The 22741-nt window shown below is 47.6% G+C and overlaps 1 protein-coding gene across 3 annotated transcripts in view; it reads right to left on the bottom strand.

Moving 5' to 3' along the window:
• Positions 1–22741, bottom strand: part of SEMA6B (semaphorin 6B) — a 163247-nt gene that overhangs the window by 121037 nt on the left and 19469 nt on the right. The window contains exon 1 of one of the 3 annotated variants that reach the window (XM_083483703.1): positions 4644–5137. The exons of the other annotated variants lie outside the window; for them this stretch is intronic. The gene's annotated coding sequence lies outside the window, so the exon portion shown is untranslated. Of the gene's footprint in view, positions 1–4643; positions 5138–22741 lie in introns of those variants that run through there. 3 annotated transcript variants of the gene reach the window in all.

The raw sequence follows: 22741 nt of genomic DNA on the forward strand, positions 1-22741 counted from the left end.
ATCCAAATTAATTTCATTTCAGGGTCCTACCTTTCTGGGAGAAGAATTTTTGAATATCCCTTAGTGCGCAGTCTTTTCTAGGGTCCATGAAATTCTGCATAGCTGACATTGAAATCCAGCAGCTCTTAACGGGGGGGGGGGTCTTTCCTATCATTGCACCTGCACCCCCAGACTGGAGGAGTTTATTTTTAAGAACAATTTATATGCCACTTAACTACCATCAGCAGCGCACAAGAGGTGCGTCACATTAAAGGTAAAGGTAAAGGGACCCCTGACCATTAGGTCCAGTCGTGGCTGACTCTGGGGTTGCGGCGCTCATCTCGCTTTATTGGCCGAGGGAGCCGACGTACAGCTTCCGGGTCATGTGGCCAGCAGGACTAAGCCGCTTCTGGCAAACCAGAGCAGCGCATGGAAACGCCGTTTACCTTCCCGCCGGAGCGGTACGTATTTATCTACTTGCATTTTGACGTGCTTTTGAACTGCTAGGTTGGCAGGAGCAGGGACCGAGCAACGGGAGCTCACCCCATTGCGGGGATTCGAACCGCCGACCTTTTGATCGGCAAGTCCTAGGCTCTGTGGTTTAAACCACAGCGCCACCCATGTCCCTTAGGTAAAGGATGGTTAAAACAATAAAACCAGGTAAAGGTAAAAGATGGTTAAAACAATAAAACCAGACTTCAATTAAAATATCTGCTGCAATATTAAGGTACCTACTCCAGGTGTTAGCTGAGGCTAGGATTTCAATAGCCCAGCAACAACAACAAAAACCTTTTAAAATCTACATTTGTGGTCTGAGAACTTGTGGATTTTGGCTATTGTGTGTGGGGATAAACACATACGTGCGTCTCTAGCAGTGCCAGATATACGTACAAGAGAAACAAGCTGTAGCTTAGGGCCCCCGCTCTCTTGGAGCCCCCCAAAAAAATTTAAAGGAAAAAAAACCTGGATGTACACTTCCAAAATATAAGATTTTAAAAAAAACCTACATACAGCAACAGTGCTTTGTGTTGTGTAGGCTGCTATGATGTAAGTAATGGGCCCCACCTGCTAGCCTGCTCCCTAAAATATCACTGGTTTGCTCATTTCTATATATATAGGGTGCCTACATTCTGCATGGGACACGGGTGGCGCTGTGGTCTAAACCACAGAGCCTAGGGCTTGCCGATCAGAAGGTTGGCAGTTCTAGTCCCCGCGACGGGGTGAGCGCCTGTTGCTCGGTCCCAGCTCCTGCCAACCTAACAGTTTGAAAGAACGTCAAAGTGCAAGTAGATAAATAGGTACCGCTCCGGCGGAAAGGTAAACGTTGTTTCCATGCACTGCTCTGGTTAGCCAGAAGCAGCTTAGTCATGCTGGCCACATGACCCGGAAGCTGTCTGCAGACAAACGCCGGCTCCCTCAGCCTATAGAGCGAGATGAGCGTGCAACCCCAGAGTCATCCGCGACTGGACCTAACGGTCAGGGGTACCTTTACCTTTTACCTTTACATTCTGCATGGACTTTGCATTCTGCACCAACTTTCAACATCTTTCAACAATTACTTTGATACAATACATATTCTGTTACGTGCAAATGGCTTTAGATCCCTATTAGGTCCATAAATTACCACATAGCATATATTCAACACACACACAAAAAAAAACCAGCGGCAATTTGTTGTTGACAAAGGACAGCTGGACATAGAAAGGGCCACATTACCTTCAGTAGCTTAGGGCCTCATCAAACCTGAATCCGACCCTGATCTCTAGGGGGAAAGAAGATCTAGAAGGCTTTTATGTCATTGGGTGAAATTTTATTTCGTATGCTTCAGACTTTAGATGCCCAACATTCTCCAGCCATGCCAGGTCAGGAAATAAGAATGTCACAATTTATTTATTCTATAAAATTACATATACCGCTCGCTTAAAAAAAACCTCAAAACGGTTTACGAGAAAGAGAAAACAATAAAATCATCGCAACCATTTGCAACCATGATTCGAAACAAGCTAAAACCATAATGGAACAGAATGAAACAAAATAGAACTTAGACAAACTTTGTAAGCGACTGGGTTGCAAGCTCCAGGAAGCAGAAAACAAGGACTTGCTTACTCGCCTATGGTGAGTTGGAAACTGTCTCCAGGTGAACAGGAAGCAACGTGTTTGCAAATTTGGAGGAGTTCCCCCCCTTTCTTTTCTGTTCCTTTACTCTCAGACCGCTAAACACTATACGCTAGTGGGCTGCGAACAGGCAGTCTTCACGTGGGACGATCACTTATTTGACTTCAGCGCCTCACTTCCAGGTAGGCAGAGCTCCCAAAATCCCTTCCAAAGGATCCTACAAATTTGGCAGCGGACCCGGCTGCTGATTTAATTAAACAGGCCGTAAGCTGTGTCAAAACGCTCAGAAGGACATTCGCCGCAGGCTTTCTTTCCTCGTAGCCGTAAAAAGGAGGCCGGGACGTATCGCAAAGCAGACCCCTCGAGGCACAAGCCCTAAGCTGATTAAAAACCAGCCACACGTGAAATAATAAGAATAAAAAACTTAATGAACTCCCCAGCTAAGTGATTATTTTTTAAAAGGAAAAAGGAGACCATCGGCGTCAAGGACATTCCTTATCACCCTTGATATACCTGCTCACATTCAGTGAATTTTTACGACAGCAAAATGGTGGGGAACCCACACTTGATGGCAACAACCAGGGCTTGGGTCTCTGCCAATGACTCACTCATTGGCCTTTGTCAAGCTCCTCAGCTCTCATTTTACCCTGACAGGGCTAAAGCATGGAAAGCTTCAGAGAACTTGATCGCCTCTAAACACAACAGCATCGTGAGCAACATCACCTTGCCAACAAAGGTCCGTATAGTCAAAGCTATGGTTTTCCCAGTAGTGATGTATGGACGTGAGAGCTGGACCATCAAGAAGGCTGATCGCCAAAGAATGGATGCTTTTGACTTATGGTGCTAGAGGAGACTCTTGAGAGTCCCATGGACTGCAAGAAGATCCAACCTCTCCATTCTGAAGGAAATCAGCCCCGAGTGCTCACTGGAAGGACAGATCCTGAAGCTGAGGCTCCAAGACTTTGCCCACCTCATGAGAAGAGACGACTCCCTGGAAAAGACCCTGATGTTGGGAAAGATGGAGGGAACAAGGAGAAGGGGACGACAGAGGACGAGGTGGTGGGACAGTGTTCTCAAAGCTACCAGCATGAGTTTGACCAAACTGCAGGAGGCAGTGGAAGACAGGAGTGCCTGGCGTGCTCTGGTCCAGGGGGTCATGAAGAGGCAGACACGACTAAACGACTAAACAACAACATCTTGAGCAAACTGCATATTCAAAACCGTCTCCGTTTTGCTGAAATATCATTAAGACAAGTTCAAAGGCTTTGAGACTATTGGCTCTCATCTCCTGCCCCGAGTTTTTTGCTCTTCCATATTGAGTTCAGGGAAGTTTTTAATATGTAATGCTGTACTGTTTTTAACACTGATTGGGAGCCGCCCAGAGTGGCTTGGGGAAACTCAGCCAGATGGGCGGGGTATAAATAATAAATTATTATTATTATTATGAGTTGGAACCCAACCGAGTAGGCCCATTCAGTTCCACTGCCACAACTTTTAGGGCGACAGTCTTGCTTCCTTGTAAGCTCTTGGGGGGGGGGGGGAGAGATCTCCCTTACTTTAAGGCTGCCATATTTTGAAGAGCAAAAAAGAGGACGCTATGATGACTTTTATTTTAAATACCCCTACTATACAGTCGTGCCTTGCTTCTCAAACACTTTGGTACTCAAACGCCTTGGTTCTCAAACGCCGAAAACCCAGAAGTACGTGTTCTGGTTTTCGAATGTTTTTCAGAAGCCGAACATCCGATGCGGCTGTCGGCTATTGTTTCCGGGGCGCCTGCACCAATCAGAAGCTGCGCCTTGGTTTTTGAACATTTTGGAAGTCAAATAGACTTCTGGAATGGATTAAGTTTGGTGCTTTTGTTTTTGCTATTCATTTTGCGTTTTTGAGGCTTTTTCGGTTCATTTGTTTTTGTGACTGTGTGGTACCCAGTTCAGCTACTGATGGATTGATTGTGTGACTGCGGAAATGGATGAAAGCCCCTCATCCAAACAATGACTATCAGTGCAGGTAAGGGGGAAAAAAATTAATTTTTATAATCTACAATACAGTCTTATTTATTTTATCGTACTGTACATTGATCATTTCTTACATTTTATGGATCAATGGTCCTGTTGGATAGCAAGATGCATGTTAAAATGGCTCTTTCAGGGGTTGTTTTTAAAAGTCTGGAACGGATTAATCCGTTTTGCATGACTTTCTATGGGAAAACACGCCTTGGTTTTGGAATGCTTTGGTTTTGGAACAGACTTCCGGAACGGATTAAGTTTGAGAACCAAGGTACCACTGTATACAGGCAATAGAAGCTGTGATATATTGCTGAGGGGGGCAGGGGAACAGAAGAGGAATTCAAGTCTTCAGCCCCCAGTTATGTCTAAGTCTCACCCAGAAAGTATAGCCAGAGACATTCTGGCAAATTTAAGAAATCCACCCAGAAAGAAATTCTACCCCTGAAAAAGAGGACATGTCCTGGAAAAAGAGGACACAGGGCAACCGCATGTAACATTAACCCAAAACAGTTTGCGTCCCACATTTCTGGTTAATCTGACCTGGATCCCAACAGCAGAGAGGACAGTCAGGTGGAAGTTCTTTAAACCAGGAGCTCAGCAGAAGACGAGTGCCCAGAAAAACAAACACAGGAGATTTAAAATCCCTCGCTGAGTGCCAGCTCATCCTGGAGCGCTGATGACAGCCGTAAGGTACTTCCTACCGCCTCAAATTGGCCGCCTTTTGCAAATCCACATCCGGTGCCCTCCCACACAGCATCTTGAACCGGCAACAGCAGCACGCGCCTGCGATCTTTTCAGATGAAGAGGAACAGGGCCAGGCGTCATCCTGGAAAAGTTCCAAGGCATGAATCAGAGCAAAGTATGGGCACCAGACAAGTTCTGTGCCAGCTCTGTTGCCAGACCTGCTATAGGAGCCTCGTCATGGGACGTGGAACAAATGGGCAGAGACAAAGGCAAAGAAAAGGGTTGTCTTATTCCGCCTTGGTCGCTCCAGAGCTGGAGTCCTGAGTCCAGTTCTGGGCACCACAATTTAAGAAGGATGTCGACAAGCTGGAACGTGAGCCAAGTGCCACAACAGTTGCGAGAATATTACTAGCGAAGAATTGGAAGAAACAAGATTTACCAACTATCGAAGAACGGCAGATGAAGATGATGGACTATATGGAGCTTGCCGAACTGACCGGGAGACTCCTAGACCAGAGAGAAGAGACATTGGAAGAAGATTGGAAAAAGTTCAAAGAATATTGGGGGGGTGTCAATATTTAAATCTTAGAAAAGCTTTGGAAGTTTGGAAAAGCTTCGGAAAAAAAGTTTGGGGGGAAAAGCTTTGGAACTTTGAAAAAGCTTTTAGCCCTGGGCCCTGCCCACCTGGCCTCGAAATCCTGCATAGAATGGAATACGTCCCTCCCGCTCAGAAAAGGTCCCCCGGCTCTGGCGAAATGGATCAGGATCGAGATGTTTATACTCCAGCCCAGTGGCGTAGCGTGGGGGGTGCAGGGGGGGCCGGCCGCACCGGGCGCAACACCTGGGGGTTAGGGTTAGGGGCGCAAATCCACGGGTTAGGGAGCGCAAATCCACGGGTTAGGGGGTGCAAATTTCTTGCCTTGCCCCGGGTGCTGACAACCCACGCTACGCCACTGCTCCAGCCACAGTCTGTTTCGCAACCCTAATGCGTACATTTGCAGGGATGATTTATCCCCAGCAAATAAAAGGCAGCGTAAACATTTTATCAGCTCGTTATGGCAATAATAACAGCAAAGAACCCCAAAATGCCCATGAACACAATGCTGGATGCACAAATCAGAGTTCCTGGCTGTAGAGCTGGAGACTGAAGTGAATGTAAATGAAAAGTGGACTGAATACACTTAATATTCCCACTTTGCTCTCAATATAGACCCCAAGGCGGTATCTATAGTATTCCCAGGCCACCTAGACAGCATCTTAAAAAGCAGAGGCATCACCTTGCCAACAAAGGTCTGTATAATTAAATCTATGGTTTTCCCAGTAGTGATGTATGGAAGTGAGAGCTGGACCATAAAGAAGGCTGATCGCCGAAGAATGGATGCTTTTGAATTCTGGTGCTGGAGGAGACTCTTGAGAGTCCCATGGACTGCAAGAAGATCAAACCGATCCATTCGGAAGGAAATCAGCCCTGAGTGTTCACTGGAAGGACAGATCCTGAAGCTGAGGCTCCAGTACTTTGGCCACCTCATGAGAAGAGAAGACTACCTGGAAAAGACCCTGATGTTGGGAAAGATGGAAGGCACAAGGAGATGGGGACGACAGAGGACGAGATGGTACAACAGTGTTCTCGAAGCTACCAGCATGAGTTTGACCAAACTGCGGGAGGCAGTGGAAGACAGGAGTGCCTGGCATGCTCTGGTCCAGGGGGGCACGAAGAGGTGGACACGACTAAACGACTAAACCACAACAAAGGCCTTTTGCACAGCAGACTCCGCAAACAGATGCTGACCCACAGCTCCAAGAGAATGCCAAATCAGGTTCCTCCTAGCGGATAGGGACAAGGGTGTTACTGCCCCAGTGGCTTTCTTTTTAATCTCCATCTTACCTGAAAGAGTTTTTAATGAATCATCCCACTGGGGAACAGAGAGGGTGAAGCAGAGTAATCGAGTACCATGTGATCCTCGACAGCTTCACTCCTTTCCCTTTTAAATTTATCCTTGTGTTTTGAAATGTGTTAACTCGCAATGCTAACAACAACAACAACAACAACAACAATTTATTATTTATACCCTGGCCATCTGGCTATGTTTCCCCAGCCCCCCTGGGCAGCTTCCAAAAGAATATTAAAATACAATAACCTATTGAACATTTACAGATAGGTAGCCGTGTTGGTCTGCCATAGTCAAAATAAAAAAATACCTTCCAGTAGCACCTTAAAGACCAACTAAGTTAGTTCTTGGTATGAGCTTTCGTGTGCATGCACACTTCTTCAGATACACTGAAACAGAAGTTGCCAGATCCTTCTATATAGTGAGAAGGTGGGGAGGGGTATTACTCAGAAGGGTGGTGGGAATGGGAGATTGGCAGATAGCTGAGATGAGTATCTGAAGTGTGCATACACACGAAAGCTCATACCAAGAACTAACTTAGTTGGTCTTTAAGGTGCTACTGGAAGGAATTTTTTTATTTTGACTAGTGAACATTAAAAGCTTCCCTAAACAGGGCTGCCTTCAGATGTCTTCTAAAAGTCTGGTAGTTGTTGTTCTCTGACATCTGGTGGGAGGGCGTTCCACAGGGCAGGCGCCACCACCGAGAAGGCCCTCTGCCTGGTGAGGGAACCACCAGAAGGCCATCGGCACTGGACCCCAGTAAGGCCAGTTTGTAAAAAAGAATGGGGAAAATTTGTAATTTATTTAGGAGACCATTGTAAGCAGATGGAAACACTAGCAGGATTTTAATCTCACTTCTAAGGTAACGAAGACAATGGATGATTAAAATTGGATTTTTTTAAAAATAATTGTGGATAACAGATTGATATGCAGTTGTAAATGTTGACATTAGGACCCATGCAGGGGATAGGGGGAAGTCATGAGATTTAGAGTAATCTCTTTATGTGGATTTGCAATTGATTTTGTTATAACTTTATATATATTTTAAACCAAATGAAAACTTTTACACACAAAAAAGGAAGCACGTTGAAAAAGAAAGAAAAGATACACGTCCTGATTTTTGTTAGAGTAATGTTGGAGGGGTACTGGGGTGGCGATGTGGGTTAAACCACAGAGCCTAGGACTTGCCGATCAGAAGGTCGGCGGTTCGAATCCCTGCGACGGGGTGAGCTCCCGTTGCTTGGTCCCTGCTCCTGCCAACCTAGCAGTTCGAAAGAACGTCAAAGTGCAAGTAGATAAATAGGTACCACTCCGGCAGGAAGATAAATGGCGTTTCCGTGCGCTGCTCTGGTTCGCCAGAAGCGGCTTAGTCCTGCTGGCCACATGACCCGGAAGCTGCACGCCGGCTCCCTCGGACAATAAAGTGAGATGAGCGCCTCAACCCCAGAGTCTGTCACAACTGGACCTAATGGTCAGGGGTCCCTTTACCTTAATGTTGGAGGGTATGAAGAAGAAGAAGAGTTTGGATTTGATATCCCGCTTTATCACTACCCGAAGGAGTCTCAAAGTGGCTAACAATCTCCTTTCCCTTCCTCCCCCACAACAAACACTCTGTGAGGTGAGTGAGGCTGAGAGACTTCAGAGACGTGTGACTAGCCCAAGGTCACCCAGCAGCTGCATGTGGAGGAGCGGGAAGCGAACCCGGTTCACCAGATTACGAGTCTATCGCTCTTAACCACTACACCACACTATGCTCTCCACTCCTAAACCAAATATGGTCCATATATCAAAACATGTGAGGGTGCTCCAGTTCGGAGGAAGGCACTCTGTACATGTTTGAATGTACTCAGAGTTGATTCCCATGCTCCGCCGATGATCTGTAGCATCGGGAACATGAGCCAGGTACCCACGCAACAGACTCATCGTCTCCAGAGACCCCCGTCTCCTTCGCAGCCATGCGCCACATCAAAAGCGCAAGATCTGTGACGCCGCACACACTTCAAAGCCTCCGGACTTGGCTTTCGCACCGCAAGCTGTCAGATCACGTTGCATTAATGAGCTGGGGAAGTTCACAACCAGAGAAACCACAAACCCCGTCCAATTTCTTCTTCTTCTTTTTTTTTTTACAGTAACTGTGAACACACCACAGAGACGCCAGAGCTTGCGCACGAAAGGGGAAGCAGAGAGGGAGGCCCCGAGACAATCGAGTGTAAGGGCTGAGTCCGAGCCAAGGACCAGAATCGGAGCCCGTTCCGAATGAACCTGTGCCAAAGAGCGTATCTGGGCATGCCCAAAGCGCTCGTCTGCCGTGCTGGCAAGCTCTCGCTCCCCGTATGTCTGGGATTCACAGGCAGGCATCCAATAAGATGAATTATAGAGAGACAACCTATTTTAAAATTTTATTTAGAACTTTTTACAGGTAGGAGGAAGAAGCTTGAAAAGGCTTCACGCTATGAGAAACTGGGCAAAGGATTTAGGGCACAACATACATACAGTGGTGCCCCGCAAGACGAATGCCTGGCAAGACGGAAAACTCGCTAGACGAAAGAGTTTTCCGTTTTGGAGGTGCTTCACAAAACGAATTTTCTATGGGCTTGCTTCGCAAGACGAAAATGTATTGCGAGTTCCTGCGGGTTTTTTCCCTTCCCCCCCTTTTTTCTAAGCCGCTAAACCGCTTATCAGCTGATCCGATAAGCCGCTAAAAGCCGCTAATAGCGCTAATCCGCTAATCCATCAATGGGCTTGCTTCCGCAAGATGAAAAAACCGCTAGACGAAGAGAATCACAGAACGGATTCTTTTCGTCTTGCGAGGCACCACTGTATAGCTGATTTGGAGACGTCCGCAAACCTTTTCAGCAGGGGGCCGGTCCACTATCCCTCAGATCTTGTGGTGGGCCGGTCTATATTTTTTGGGGGGGGGAGGGGGAAATGAACAAATTCCTATGCCCCACAAATAACCTCGAGATATATTTTAAATAGAACCACACATTCTACTCATGTAAAAGCACGCTGATTCTTGGACCGTCCACTGGCCGGATTTAGAAGGCGATTGGGCCGGATCCGGCCCCCGGGCCTTAGTTTGCCTACCCACACTATGGAGAACAGAATTGAAATTCACAGCATGTTGTACACTGAAAGAAAATCATATGAAAACGATGTACTGTTGGTATCTGGTTCCTACTAAGTTATCCAAAAGGTATACAACAAGCTCCAATATTTGTTGGAAGTGAGGGTACCATTTATCAATTGTGGTGGTCATGCAAGATAACAAAGTTTTTTGGGGAATTGTTGTATAATGAATTGGGGGGGGGGGAATGTTTAAAGTAACATTTGTTTTAAAACCAGAAGCATTTCTATTGGGGATTACAGGTCCTGAGATCCCAAAAGACTTGAAAAGGTAATGTTTATGTATACAACAACAGCTGCAAGGATGCTACTAGCATGGATGGAAAGAACTAACAGTTCTTCTAACCAAGGAAGAATGGTAAGCCAAACTGCTGGACGATGCTGAAATGGCAAAACTGACTGGGAGACTCGGGAATCAAGACCATAATGACTTTAAAAAAGAATGGGGGGAATTTATAACTTACTTAGGAGTCCATGGTAAACAAATAAAAACGTGACCTGGACTTTAAAAACAACTTGTAAATAAATTAATAATAATAATAATAATAATAATAATAATAATAATTTATTTGTACCAGGCCCATCTGGCTGGGCTTCCCCAGCCACTCTGGGCGGCTTCCAACAAGATTAAAAATACATTAAAATGTCACACTTTAAAAACTTCCCTGAACAGGGCTGCCTTCAGATGTCTTCTGAATGTCAGGTAGTTGTTTCTTTCTTTGACATCTGATGGGAGGGCGTTCCACAGGGCAGGTGCCACCACTGAGAAGGCCCTCTGCCTGGTTCCCTGTAACCTCACTTCTCGCAGGGAGGGAACCGCCAGAAGGCCCTTGGAGCTGGACCTCAGTGTCCGGGCTGGATGATGGGGACGGAGACGCTCCTTCAGGTATACTGGGCCATTTAGGGCTTTCAAGGTCAGCACCAACACTTTGAATTGTGCTCGGAAACGTACCGGGAGCCAATGTAGGTCTTTCAGGACCGGTGTTATGTGGTCTCGGTGGCCACTCCCAGTCACCAGTCTAGCTGCCGCATTCTGGATTAGTTGTAGTTTCCGGGTCACCTTCCAAGGTAGCCCCACGTAGAGCGCATTGCAGTAGTCCAAGCGGGAGATAACCAGAGCATGCACCACTCTGGTGGGACAGTCTGCAGGGAGGGAGGGTCTCATCCTGCATTCCAGATGGAGCTGGTAGACAGCTGCCCTGGATACAGAATTAACCTCTGCCTCCATGGACAGCTGTGAGTCCAAAATGACTCCCAGGCTGCACACCTGGTCCTTCAGGAGCACAGTGAACCCATTCAGGACCAGGGAGTCCTCCACACCCACCCGCCCCCTGTCCCCCAGAAACAGTACTTCTGTCTAGTCAGGATTCAACCTCAACACATTAGTAAAGGAATGGGATCCTCGTTAATGAGGGTCCTGGTTGCGCCCGGGCCCCTGAGACATCCCCGCTAGGTAGGTGGCTGCTAGGTGTGGCCCAAGCCTTATCCATTGGGCCCCACAATCACGCCAGGCTGTTTGGGCCAATCAGGGCAGGTGGCATGATTTTGGGGGCCTATAAAAGTGATGGCGCGACGTGGCTTCGCACCGCCCTCCCATCCCTGTTTTTAGTGGTGCTACTTGTTCTCGAAGGGACGCGGGTGGCGCTGTGGGTTAAACCACAGAGCCTAGGACTTGCCGATCAGAAGGTCGGCAGTTCGAATCCCCGCAATGATGGGGTGAGCTCTCGGTCCCTGCTCCTGCCAACCTAGCAGTTCGAAAGCACGTCAAAGTGCAACTAGATAAATAGGTACCACTCCAGCGGGAAGGGAAACGGCGCTTCCGTGCGCTGCTCTGGTTCGCCAGAAGCGGCTTAGTCATGCTGGCCACATGACCCGGAAGCTGTACGCCAGCTCCCTCGGCCAGTAACTCCTGTCTTCCACTGCCTCCCGCAGTTTAGTCAAACTCATGCTGGTAGCTTCAAGAACACTGTCCCACCACCTCGTCCTCTGTCGTCCCCTTCTGCTTGTGCCCTCCATCTTTCCCAACATCAGGGTCTTTTCCAGGGAGTCTTCTCTTCTCATGAGGTGGCCAAAGTCTCAGAGCCTCAGCTTCAGGATCTGTCCTTCCAGTGAGCACTCAGGGCTGATTTCCTTCAGAATGGAGAAGTTTGATCTTCTTGCAGTCCATGGGACTCTCAAGAGTCTCCTCCAGCACCAGAATTCAGAAGCATCCATTCTTCGGCGATCAGCCTTCTTTATGGTCCAGCTCTCACTTCCATACATCACTACTGGGGAAACCATAGCTTGAACTATATGGACCGTTGTTGGCAAGGTGATGTCTCTACTTTTTAAGATGCTGTCTAGGTTTGTCATTGCTTTTCTCCCAAAAATTTGCACACCCTTAAAATATTTGCATACCCTTAAGCACCCCCAGAAAAAAGCACAGTCTGTGCTCAGAATTGGGGGGGGGGCGAGAAACCAGAGAAACCAACACTGTCAGGTATGCACATCTGAAGGATATAACCCCCCACTGGTGCCTTGCTGGGAAGAGGAGGGGGACGACACCAGAGGTTGAAAAATTGCAACCCACACTCCTTAGGAGACGGAGACTTTGATCATCGGCTGCCAGTGGCAGGGATGGGGGAAGAGGAAACGATGCAATCTCCATGGCAACCGGAGGATTCTGAGGTTGAGAGGATGGAGGATGTGGGGACGGTCCTCTCTGGGCAGGCTGACAAAGAAGGGGAGAGAGATGGTTTTGCCTACACACACACACTTAGGCTCGCAAGTCTCCCCAATCGCCTCCTTAACCGTTTTTAATTTACTGCCGCTTTATCTCGACATCCCGAAGAGGAGGAATGATGAATGGGGCTGATAAAGGGTGGGGGTGGGGGTGGGGAGCTATTTTCCCACGCCTTGGAAAAAAGAGGGAGGGGAGGGGAGGGGAGAAGAAAAACTAGCTCTGTGGCGGTTGCTATCGTCGCCTGCAAAAAGGGCTCCCCCAAGGATTCAGTTCCCCCTATCCTATACCCGCCCGCCCCCCAAAATAATAATCTTAAGCACCATTCGGAGACCAATAAACATTCCCACCCTTCCTCAACATCTTTCCTCAAGAGCATGGGTAGGCAACCGAAGGCCCGGGGGCCGTATCCAGCCCACTCGCCTTCTCAATCCGGCCCCCGGACGGTCCAGGAATCAGGGTGTTATTACAGGAGTAGAATGTGTCCTTTTATTGAAAATGCATCTCTGGGTTATTTGTGGGGCACAGGAATTCGTTCATTATTTTTTTCAAAATATAGTCCGCCCCCCCACAAGGTCGGAGGGACAGTGGACCGGCCCCCTGCTGAAAAAGTTTGCTGACCCCTTCCCAAGAGCATCCTCCCACCCACCTGGTGCCCCGAAGATGTTGCAAGACTACAAATCCCATGATCCTTGATGATCATGCTTCCCTGGGGTGGATGAGAGCTGGAGAGCAGCAACACCAGTAATAATAATAATAATTAATAATAATAAATTTTATATATACCCCGCTCTCCCCGGCCAGAGCCGGGCTCAGGGCGGCTAACACCAATAAAATCACAGTAAAAACATAATGGGGGGAGGGGACCCAATTTAAAATACAGGTTAAATTGCAATTTAAAATGCAGCCTCATTTTAAAAGTCAAAACCATAAGGGGAGGGAAACATAAGGGTCAGACTGAGTCCAAACCAAAGGCCAGGCGGAACAGCTGTGTCTTGCAGGCCCTGCGGAAAGATGTCAAGTCCCGCAGGGCCCTAGTCTAACCACCTTGCGACCTGGGACCAGGTAGACACCAGAGAATGCCAACAAACACAGAAAACAAAGCAGAAAGGGGATAGGATCACTATTTGAAGACATCTGAAGGCAGCCCTATTTAGCGAAGTTTTTAATGACTGATGTTTTAATAAAAAAATTCCTTCCAGTAGCACCTTAAAGACCAACTAAGTTAGTTCTTGGTATGAGCTTTCGTGTGCATGCACACTTCTTCAGATACACAGTGCTATTGGAAGGAATTTTTTTATTTTGACTATGGCAGACCAACACGGCTACCTATCTGTAACTGATGTTTTAATGTATCTTTTGTTGCAAGCCGCCCAGAGTGGCTGGGGAAACCCAGCCAGATGGGTGGGGTAGAAATAAATTTTTTTTTATTATTATTATTATTAGTTCACATCATAGAATCATAGAGGGACTCAAAGGTCATTTAGTCCAACCCAGGAATCACAGCTAAAGAATCTCTGGCAGGTGGCCATCAGACCTCAGCTTTAAAAGCTCCAATGAAAGCATATGCGATTAACGACTTTCTAAACATTGCCGGTGGCGCTGTGGGTTAAACCACAGAGACTAGGACTTGCCGATCAGAAGGTCGGTGGTTCGAATCCCCGTGACGGGGTGAGCTCCCATTGCTCGGTCCCTGCTCCTGCCAACCTAGCAGTTCGAAAGCACGGCAAAGTGCAAGTAGATAAATAGGTACCACTCCGGCGGGAAGGTAAATGGCGTTTCTTTGCACTGCTCTGGTTCGCCAGAAGCACCTTAGTGATGCTGGCCACATGACACAGAAGCTGTACGGCGGCTCCTTCGGCCAATAAAGCGAGATGAGCACCACAACCCCAGAGTCGTCCGCGACTGGACCAAAATGGTCAGGGGTCCCTTTACCTTTTTAAACATTGCTTATGTTTCCTTTACAATTGAAATCAGTGTGAGATATGTTATATGCAGTTACAAAGATAAATAAATTTTTAAAAAAAGAACCCCTGGACGGTTATGTCCAGTCAAAGGCGACTATGGGGTTGCGGCGCTCATCTTGCTTTCACGTCAAGGGAGCAGGCATTTGTCGACAGACAGCTTTCTGGGTCATGTGGCCTGCAGGACTAAACTGCTTCTGGCACAACGGGACACTGTGATGGAAGCCAGAGGGCACCGAAACACCGTTTGCCTTCCCGCTGGAGTGGTACCTATTTATCTACTTGCCCTGGCATGCTTTTGAACTGCTAAGTTGGCAGGAGCTGGGACAGAGCAACGGGAGCTCACCCCGTCATGGGGATTCGAACTGCCGACCTTCCGATCAGCAAGCCCAAGGGGCTCAGTGGTTTAGACCGCAGTGCCACCTACGTCCCTCTGAAGATGAATAATGATGCAACCGAAACAACTGCAGTGGAAAGGAAGCAGCTCTGCTGTTGATAACGGCAGATCAGGACAGAAATGACTGCTTTTGTACATCCCATGTCGTCAGTTGTCCCCAGAGCTGCTTGGAATGGGATACTTCCAGTCTTTCCCCCCATTGATGTGAAAACACCACTTTAATTTCCACCCACAAATTTTTGTGCCCCAACCAAGTTTTGCACGTTTTGCTTGTTGGGGCTGTTCTTCAGAACTTGTGGAGGGGAGGCTTTTCCCTCTCCACAAATACACACCTCAGCCCTTCTGACAATGTGCACAGTTCAGCACTGTGCCATCAATGTGATCCAATGTGATCCCTCTGGCTCTCTCCATTCAGCTACATTGAGGTTTTATTTTTTCCTCAGTCTGTTTGTTTGGTTCTAAGTGACTTTGGGTTGCCCTGGGCAAAATAAAATGACTGACAAATTTAGTAAATACTACTAATAGATTAATCTCTACATACCAGCTCTGAGTTCAGTGACAGTCTAGACCACTGTCTTTATATCTATCTATCTATCTGTCTGTCTGTCAATCAATCGCCTATCTCTCTATCTCTCGATTTCGATCTCCAAATATGATCCCCACAGACTTTCCACCTAATTGGCCTCCACTCAAATCTGAACACATTTTCTAGACTTCCCTTCATGCGCACTTTATGCGACTAGAAATCTAATCATTCCATTGTTTGTTTTTCTATCTTTGTTCAATTAATATAAACACATTTAGCAAACTTATGCATGCAGATGTTTATACTTTAGGGGGTTTTGTTTATGAATTCCGAGTTACTTCCAATTATTGGATAACTAATCCTGCCTTCTTCACGCCATGTAACTGAATTATTTTGTGGCTGGTGATTTGTAGAACTCTGCTGTTACCCTCCAGCTGTGGGTTTCTTTTCTGGAAAGAGATGTGGGGCGTTATTATCCACACACCCCCTTTGCCCCAGAACTGGGACTCGCGAAAACTTAAAACTATCCCGGATAAAACGCAAAAAGCTAAATAGTATAAAAGATAATACAGTGGTGCCCCGCAAGACGAATGCCTCGCAAGACGAAAAACTCGCTAGACGAAAGGGTTTTGCGTTTTTTGAGCTGCTTCGCAAGACGAATTTCCCTATGGGCTTGCTTCGCAAGACGAAAACGTCTTGCAAGTTTGTTTCCTTTTTCTTAACACCGTTAATACAGTTGCGACTTGACTTCGAGGAGCAACTCATAGAACGTGGTGTGGTAGCCTTTTTTGAGGTTTTTGAAGTCTTTGGTGATTTTTGAAGCTTTTCCAAAACTTTCCCGACACCGTGCTTCGCAAGACGAAAAATTTGCTAGACGAAAAAACTCATGGAACGAATTAATTTCGTCTTGCGAGGCACCAATGTAGTTACATTATTAACCACAAACACTAGAGGCTGTATCCAATCTTAGTCTACTCATGAGTCAACTCACTGAAATGTCTGAGCATGCCTAAGTTGGACCCATTCATTTCAATGGTCCTACCTGAGTAGAGGGACATGGGTGGTGCTGTGGGTTAAACCACAGAGCCTAGGACTTGCTGATCAGAAGGTCGGAGGTTCGAATCCCCACGACGGGGTGAGCTCCCGTTGCTCGGTCCCTGCTCCTGCCAACCTAGCAGTTCAAAAGCACGTCAAAGTGCAAGTAGATAAATAGGTACCACTCCGGCGGGAAGGTAAACGATGTTTCCGTGCGCTGCTCTGGTTCGCCAGAAGCGACTTAGTCATGCTGGCCACATGACCCGGAAGCCGTACGCCGGCTCCCTCGAACAGTAAAGTGAGATGAGCGCCACAACCCCAGAGTTGTCCGCGACTGGACCTAATGGTCAGTGGTGTAGTGGTTAAGAGTGGTGGACTCGTAATCTGGGGAACCGGGTTCGCTTCCCCGCTCCTCCACCTGCAGCTGCTGGGTGACCTTGGGCCAGTCACACTTCTCTGAAGTCTCTCAGCCCCACTCACCTCACAGAGTGTTTGTTGTGGGGCAGTAAGGGAAGGAGACCGTTAGCCACTTTGAGACTCCTTCAGGTAGTGATAAAGCGGGATATCAAATCCAAACTCCTCCTCTTCTTCTACCTTTACCTGAGTAGAAGTTAGACACAACCCTAGACTTCAGTAGCAGTAATGCTGTCTGGATAGGACATTGGGGGCAAAATTCAGGGCCCCATGCAGTGGAATGAGTGGCAGGGGTCCCCAGATTCTGCTGGCTGCATGCTACCACCTAACGGGCCCCAGTCTCTTGACATCAGAGGGACCTAAAATCATAGAGTTGGAAGAGACCACAAGGGCCATCGAGTCCAACCCCCTGCCAAGCAGGAAACACCATCAGAGCACTCCTGACATATGGTTGTCAAGCCTCTGCTTAAAGACCTCCAAGGGAGGAGACTCCACCACACTCCTTGGCAGCAAATTCCACTGTCAAACAGCTCTTACTGTCAGGAAGTTCTTCCTAATGTTTAGGTGGAATCTTCTTTCTTGTAGTTTGGATCCATTGCTCCGTGTCCGCTTCTCTGGAGCAGCAGAAAACAACCTTTCTCCCTCCTCTATGTGACATCGTTTTATATATTTGAACATGGCTATCATATCACCCCTTAACCTCCTCTTCTCCAGGCTAAACATGCCCAGCTCCCTTAGACGACATCATTTCCCAAGAAAACTCCATGGACAAAGACAATTTACCTAAGACGACATCATTTCCCATTTTGCCCAGGAGCCGCCCGAGCCATTTTGCTGCCCGAGGCAAAGGACACGACAGTGCATTTGCCATTCTGTGCACAAAATCTGATTGGCTGGTAGGTGAATCTTACTTCAGCGCTGGTGACACTGCAGAGTCCCCCACTGCACCCTCAGGCAGCAAGCAAGCTTAGGCAGGGCAGATCAGGTGGCCCTGTCAGAATTCGTCGCCCGAGGCAGCTGCCTTATTGTGCCTCATGAAAGGGCCGGTCCCGATTCCGCCTTGCATTCCTCATACGCGGCACTGTTTCTGTTCCACTGCAGTTCGGCTTCTGCCAAGAACTATAACATTCGTCTCACTGTCTGCTTTGGCAAAAAACCGCATAACTTAAATCATCTACACCGTTAATTACACAAATGGCATAATTATGCTGTCGTTACATTATTCCATCTCATAATTTTAATGCAAAGGAAACAATGCAAACGAGGTGAAATGCAATCAATTATGTATTGTTTGGGGACTTAAAGCAACAACAGTGAATGTCTATCATATTTACTTGATTGGTTTGCGTTCCAGACAAGGGCTCAATAAATGAACACCAGCAATTCCTGTTACTCTTTTCTTCAGAGTTCTTTAACAGTACCTAAAACTACCTAAACAGCATCATACCTGGACCAGAAGGAAAGGAAACCAAGCAGAGAAGCCCATTCTCAGAAAGAAGACAACCTGGGGAGCCAGTCAAGGGTGCGAGTCACTTCCAGAAACAATGAAATTATTACAACCAACTGTGCGAGGACCGAGCCAAGAGTGACACATGAGAGGGATCCTGCCCTGCTGGGAGCCAAAGGGGCATCCCATAACCCGATTCTGCCCCTCCTTGCCTCTTAGGCCACAGGTCACCTGCATCTGTGAGCTCTGTGGGTGGGTGGAATTATAACCAAAGCTTATATATACACACACATATATAAAGGTAAAGGTACTCCTGACCGTTAGGTCCAGTCGCGGACGACTCTGGGGTTGCGGCGCTCATCTCGCTCTATAGGCCGAGGGAGCCAGCATACAGCTTCCAGGTCATGTGGCCAGCAGGACTAAGCCGCTTCTGGCGAACCAGAGCAGCAGGAAATGCCATTTACCTTCCCGCTGGAGTGGTACCTATTTATCTACTTGCACTTTGATGTGCTTTCGAATTGCTAGGTTGGCAGGAGCAGGGACCGAGCAACGGGAGCTCACCCCGTCACAGGGATTCGAACCGCCGACCTTCTGATCGGCAAGTCCTAGGCTCTGTGGTTTAACCCACAGCGCCACCCACATCCTTCAAATACACATTGTTGTCGTTTAGTCGTGTCCGACTCTTCGTGACTTCATGGACCAGAGCACGCCAAGCACTCATATGCCTGTTGTCTTTGTCCATGGAGTTTTCTTGGCAGGGATACTGGAGTGGCTTGCCAGTTCCTGCGTCAGGTGGATCACGTTTGGTCAAAACTCTGACTAGTATATATATTTTGCCTGCAGCCTGGCAGTTGCCAGGGCAGTTCATGACAATCGCAGATTAGAAATAAAAGCAGTACTGTACTGTATATATATAAAAAGATCAACTCCCATCACAATAAACGCCAAAAATCAAACCAGTAGTTTCTCCAGCCACTCTCGGTGGCTCCAAACAGAATATTAAAAATACGATAAAACATCCAACATTAAAAACTTCCCTAAACAGGGCTGCCTTCAGGTGTCTTCTAAAAGTCAGATAGTTGTTTATTTCCTTGACATCTGGTGGGAAGGCGTTCCACAGGGCGGGCGCCACCACCGAGAAGACCCTCTTCCTGGTTCCCTGTAACCTCACTTCTCGCAGGGAGGGAACTGCCAGAAGGCCCTTGGAGCTGGACCTAGTGAACGATATGGGTGGAGACGCTCCTTCAGGTATACTGGACCGAGGGCGTTTAGGGCTTTAAAGGTCAACACCAACACTTTGAATTGTGCTCGGAAACGTCCTGGGAGCCAATGTAGGTCTTTCAGGACCGGTGTTATATGGTCTCGGCAGCCGCTCCCAGTCACCCATGTAGCTGCTGCATTCTGGATTTGTTGTAGTTTCTGGGTCACCGTCAAAGGTAACCCCACGTAGAGCGCATTGCAGTAGTCCAAGTGGGAGATAACCAGAGCATGCACCACTCTGGCGAGACAGTTCGCAGGCAGGTAGGGTCTCAGCCTGTGTACCAGATGGAGCTGGTAGAAAGCTGCCCTGGACACAGAATGGACCTGCGCCTCCATCGACAGCTGTGAGTCCAAAATGACTCCTAGGCTGCACACCTGGTCCTCCAGGGGCACAGTTATCCCATTCAGGACCAGGGATTCCTCCATACCCGCTTGCTCCCTATCCTCCAAAAACAGTAGTACTGTCTTGTCAGAATTCAACCTCAATCTGGGGTTGAAACAGCAGCAAGGTGGACTCTAGGCAAACACTCTTAGAGGGCAAGTCCCATGAATGGGGTGCCACTGCCGAAAAGGCCCTCTCCCCAGTCACCACCCTTCTCTCTCTCTCTCCCCCCCCCGATATTACTAGAGCTTAGAGAGTTCATTTTAAAAAGGAGTGAATGTCAGTTCACATTCATCTCTTTGCTAAATGATCTAGTTCACTGGTCTTCAACTGGTGGGTGAGCAGCAGCCAGTGAGTTGAAATCCGATCCAAGATGGATCACAGCTGCATGACCACCGAGCAAAATATAGGGAGAAAGATTAAGAAATGGGTCTCCCAAACAACCTTTGGGTTGAAAGTGGGTCTTGGTTCTGAAAAAGTTGAAGATATACTTCCCGTTCCCGTTCATCTGAATTATCCTCAGCCAATTTTTCCTTGGCATTCGGAATGTTCCAAGCTGCTGAGCTGATAAAAATACACTTCAGAAGACGAAGAAAACATCAAAACGCACAGGGCGGAACGCGAGCGGCTTAATTTATTTCCCCCAGCCATTATGATCTTTAAGGTTCAAGGCCCAAAGAGTCTAGCAGGTCAGAAACAACACGTAAGAAAATGGAGATGAATGAGGAATCGTTTGACAATCTGCCCTAAAACCAACTTAATAAACATTTGGTTCGTGTGGCAACTATGGGGAATACTTTCAAGTGTGGTTCAGAGATTTTAGGAGTAACTCGGCGAACGCCATGGAACTGAACTAGTTCATTGGGCAAAGTCTCAGCTGGCCATTTCAGTTTCTGGTTTTTCTGAATCTTGAGTTCCATTCTCCCCATTTGCACATCGGTTCCTGAATTTATTTTTTAAAAGGCGCTCGTGAAAATTCACCAGGCTTTTAATAATAATAATAATAATAATTTTTATTTATACCCCGCCCTCCCCAGCCAAGGCTGGGCTCAGGGCGGCTAACAAGCAATAATAAAACAAGTTGAATGAATACAACTTAAAAACATAATTAAAATACAGCATCAAAATATTGAAACATTAAAATATTAAAATGTAGCCTCATTGCAGGAGGAGAAAGGAAAAGAAAAAAGAAAGAGGGGGAATCAAATTGGCTTCAAGCCAAAGGCCAGGTGGAACAGCTCTGTCTTACAGGCTCTGCAGAAAGAAATCAGATCCTGCAGGGCCCTGGTCTCATGAGGCAGAGCGTTCCACCAGGCCGGGGCCAGTGCTGAAAAGGCCCTGGCTCTGGTTGAAGCTAATCTAACTTCCTTAGGGCCCGGGACCTCTAGGGTGTTACTATTTATGGACCCTGAGGCTCTCCGTGGGGCATACTAGGAGAGGCGGTCCCGTAGGTACGAGGGTCCTAGGCCATGAAGGGCTTTAAAGGTCAAAACCAGCACCTTAAATCTGACCCTGTACTCTACCGGGAGCCAGTGCAGTTTGAAAAGCACTGGGTGAATATGCTCCCGTGGCAGAGACCCCGTGAGGAGCCTCGCTGCAGCATTCTGCACCCGCTGGAGTTTCTGGGACAGCTTCAAGGGCAGCCCCGCGTAGAGCGAACTACAGTAGTCAAGCCTGGAGATGACCGTCGCATGGATCACTGTGGCCAGGTCGGGGCGGGAAAGGTAAGGGACCAACTGCTTGATACGGCGAAGGTGGAAAAATGTTGCCTTGGCTGTTGTTGTAACCTGCGCCTCCATGGAAAGGGAGGCGTCAAGGATTACACCCAAACTCTTAACGGAAGGCAATGGCACTAATTGGGTTCCCGCAAGAGAAGGGAGTTTTAGCGCACATTTCTCATGCATATATTTTTGTGCACCATTTTGCATAACCTACCATGTTTTTGCATATTGACTTCCTCCAAATATAGCATAGGGTTTTTTATATGTTATTTGTATGTACACTTTATCTACTGGGCTGGTTTTTCTTCATCAGGTGTGTCAGAACCATTATGGAAAAGTGACAGGAAGCCACCCACAGCGCTGAAGTGACCCATTGTGGTGTCGGGTGGTGTAGTGGTTAAGAGCGGTGGACTCGTAATCTGGTGAACCGGGTTCGCTTCCCCGCTCCTCCACATGCAGCTGCTGGGTGACCTTGGGCCAGTCACACTTCTCTGAAGTCTCTCAGCCCCACTCACCTCACAGAGGGTTTGTTGTGGGGGAAGGAAGGGAAAGGAGAATGTTAGCCGCTTTGAGACTCCTTCGGGTAGTGATAAAGCGGGATAGCAAATCCAAACTCCTCCTCTTCTTCTTCTTCTTCTTCCATTTGGAGAGAGAAGGGAAGGATAACATGTTTGTGGCCTCCCCGGCTTTCAAGGAGCGGTGCTTTTTCCAGGGAGGAGAAAAAAAGCCCATGGAAATTTGCCACAGCTGTATATCATTTTTTGAAAAAGGCATTTGTGCCCTGCACCGAACTGCATCTACCATACCCATATGGTTATTTTAAAGCTAATCTTCCAGTGATTTGGCACTCCAAAATGTACAAGTCACATCCCTTGATTGTCTACAGCTGCGGCCTGGCCCACACACGTAAGCGAAGGGAAATGATGTGGCAGAGCGGACGGGCAGATGAAATTCTAACCTGGTCGAAAATGCCTTTGGAGCAGGATGCCAGCTCCAGCAAGGGGAGAAGGCTGGGATGCGGGCTTTCTTCTCTGCACTGTGAAAATGTGTCAAGCAGGGCGGTGCACGAGAACG

The sequence above is a fragment of the Podarcis liolepis genome (genome assembly GCF_965112155.1).
Source record: "Podarcis liolepis genome assembly, chromosome: 18".
Classification (NCBI taxonomy): Eukaryota; Metazoa; Chordata; class Lepidosauria; order Squamata; family Lacertidae; genus Podarcis; species Podarcis liolepis.